Source organism: Fragaria vesca, linkage group LG6, assembly GCF_000184155.1.
Source record: "Fragaria vesca subsp. vesca linkage group LG6, FraVesHawaii_1.0, whole genome shotgun sequence".
NCBI lineage: Eukaryota > Viridiplantae > Streptophyta > Magnoliopsida > Rosales > Rosaceae > Fragaria > Fragaria vesca.
Genome location: NC_020496.1, coordinates 4,015,372 through 4,019,136, shown reverse-complemented (window position 1 = coordinate 4,019,136; position 3,765 = coordinate 4,015,372).

The window sequence follows — 3,765 nt, the reverse complement described above, 5'->3', positions numbered from 1 at the left end:
TACATCGTACGAGTTTGGGAAGTCTCCATCGAAGGCCTCTTGTGGAACGCAGACCCTAGTCTCTGAACTCGCCGACGAGATCTCCGCCAACCTCTCTGAACCTCTCGTCATTGTCACAGTCGCCACTGGCGCCTTTCTCTTCCTCCCCGTATTGGCCCGTCGCCGTCGATTTCATTTGCTCCGAATTGACATGAGCTCGTCTATGTTTGGCAGCAAGGTATCGAAATTGCGTAGAAATACACAACTCATTAAGTTTACTCTTTAGTTTGTTATATCATCTAAAGGGTTCTGAAATCTAATCCTTATCTTTATATTCCATAGTAGTGCCTTGCCATTTTGAAAGGAATTTCATAATGTTGCAGTTGACTTTAATTCCCATCCCATTATTTCAGTCCATTCATGTTCATATCTTATTCATACAAAGTTCTTTATACTAGTGTCTACATTACCCATTGGTATTTACTGATTTCAGGTTATGACAAAGTTTGTCCCTTTTATGTTTTCCGCAAGCCTAAACCGAGCTTCTAAATTGTGAACTTCATTTCAAAACAAAATTGCTTACTCAACTGTTTGTTTGGTTTTCTTACTAAATGGTCTGGGTTGTCTTTTCGACTCAAACTTATGTAGTTGCACTTGAGTCCACTTCTCTCCCCTTAATCGTTGTTTAAAGGCGTGCTTAATTTGCTGAAGTTAATTCTAAGAAAGATACTCCTACTTTTACTATATCTCAATGCTTTGAATTATGGTTTTGAGTAAATGTTGTATTGTTGATTCATTATTAATTATGGCTCTTCTCCATTGACATCGTCAATTGTTGTCTATAAATGATATGTGATGCTTATGAATTGGTTTTACGAGAAGATCACGGTGAATTTTGTTATGCACACCAGGTGCTTGATGAAATGTTTGTGAATGAATTATGGTGCCCTACTGGATTCAAGTGTGGTATCAACTAATGACAGAGCGCATATTCGGAATTTTGGGGTCAAGGATGGTGATCAAGTATGTTCTATAGGATTCTCAATTTTTTTTTCCGATAAAACACATCCAGAATATGCTTTTTTTCAGTTGCTGCAATTTAGGATGACAATGCATATGTCCATGTTGTTACATTATATTTGCATTTTTTAAGATAGCTGTGGTTGGATGACTTCTGAATTGCTTATGCAAATCCGTAGTCTCAACCCTCGGTTGTTCTATTTTTACAAAAATTTATTTGGATTTCATCGCTCAAACATCTGACTCTTTCTAAATCCTATTTTATTCTTTATAATTGTGTGGAACATCTGTTTTTACATTTGCCTCTTGTGTGAAAGCTACGTTTGAACCTCTAATATTTTGACTTAGATGATAGAACTATGTATGAACCTAAATATGATACTTGTATTCCATTCCATTAGTACCTTTTTGGTAGAACTCTAGGCCAAGTTTTGTTATATGCAATAAAGATTTAGCCTTAAAGTGAACGTATTCCTACTTTTCTAGGAGCATAGTGACATGAGATGAGATATATAGTGTATTACTCAGACTTTCTACTGCTACAGGAATCGTACTATCTTAGCTCATTTAGCAAGTTGTGGAGTGATACTTTACTGCAAAAAGTATCAGTGAGTGTGGCAATATTATGTGAATAGTTACATAGATGGATAGTTACATGCATAGTTACATGCATAGTTACATAGACGAATAGTTACATACATAGTTACATAGATGGATAGTTACATGCATAGTTACGTGGATAGTTACATAGATGAATAATTACATGGATAGTTACATACATGGATAGTTACATGTATAGTTACATACATGGATAGTTACATGAATAGTTACATGCATAGTTACATGCATAGTTACATAGATGAATAATTACATGGATAGTTACATGTATAGTTACATACATGGATAGTTACATAGATTGATAGTTACATGCATAGTTACATGAATAGTTACATAGATTGATAGTTAGATGGATAGTTATATGCATAGTTACATGAATAGATACATACATGGATAGTTACATAGGCAAGTTAATGTAGTTACACAAGTGTTGCATGTATGTAACTACCCATGTAACTATCAATCTGTAATTACATCGATAGTTACATAGATGGATAGTTACATGGATAGTTACATAGATAGTTACATGCATAGTTACATAGATAGTTTCATAGATAGATAGTTACATGCATAGTTACATAGATAGTTACATGGGTAGTTACATGCATAGTTACATAGATAGTTACATAGGCAGGTTAATGTAGTTACACAAGTGTAGCATGTATGTAACTACCCAGGTAACTATCAATCTATAGTTACATGGATAGTTACATAGATGGATAGTTACATGCATAGTTACATAGATGGATGGTTACATAGATAATTACATAGATGGATGGTTACATGCATAGTTACATAGATAGTTACATACATGGGTAGTTGCATAGGTAGATACATATGTAGTTGCATAGGTAGTTGAATGTAAACTACACATCTAAATAGCCATGTAGCAACAAGAAAAGAAAAAAAAAAAGATACATAATTAGATACAAATGCAGTTACAATAACTGTTTTGAAAACCTGAATGTAACTACCCATGTAATTGTCATTGTCAATCTTCTAGTTACATGGGTAGTTACATTGGTAGATACATATGTAGTTACAATAAGTGTTTTGAGGTGTGATAAGCTAACATATCAGACAATTTTGTGTAGAAGAAGATGATGGGAAAGAATAACAGAGAAAGGGATACACAGGACAGAGATGCTGACATACAAGAAGCAAAGAAAAAAAAAGAAGGCAGAGTTGATGAAAAGGCAAAGAAAAAAAAAGAGAAAACAGTTGATGAAGAGCAAAGAAGAAAAAGAAGATAGTTGATGAAGAGGGTGATGATGAACTGCTGGCCAAACTTTGCAAGCAGCAGAACATGAAGAAGACACTAAGAAGGATGAAGTTTTGATGTAGATTTTCTCTAGTTTAGTTTCAGATAGGAAGCATTACAGATCATACATTGAGCTAATTTTTCAATATATAAGGAGCAAATGGTTCAGGAAGTTGAGAGCAAAGTGTTCTATTTTTTTGAATAGCTACATGAAAGATTAAATGTTTTGAACAGATTTCAATTAATAGACATTGCTTTGCTTTGCTTTCTTTTACATTTTGTGTATGTCAATACATGTAACTGGTTATGTAGCATATATGTAACTACCCAGGTAACTATCCATCTATAGCTACATGAATAGTTACATAGCTAGCTTAATGTAGTTATATAGCTAGCTTAATGTAGTTACATAAGTCAAGTATATAATAATTGCAGCGTGCCGCTGCACCGCGACGGCAACGTTCCGCTGCTTTTACCATGTTGTTGAACCGCGACAGACACTTTATGCTTCTTGGCCATAACAACATACTCGAATGCAAAAGTAACTGGACATGTAACTAGTAAACGCAAATGTAGCTATCCATCTATAGTTACATGGATAGTTACATAGGTAGCTTAATGTAGTTACACAAATCAGGTACACATAATAATTACACAATCCAAATGATAATATCTTAATATGTAACTAGTCAAGTAACTGTTGAAAGCAACGTAACTGACTATGTAACTGTTTAAATCCAAACGATTCTCCCTCGCCTTGACTCATCAATCCTTCTGACTCCTCCGCAGGCTCTTTGTCATTCCCGCCTGGTTCGTCAACCTCCTGGTCTTCGTTGGCTTGCTGGAGAAGGGTGCAGCAGACTGAAATCGAAAAAAAAAAAAAAAGA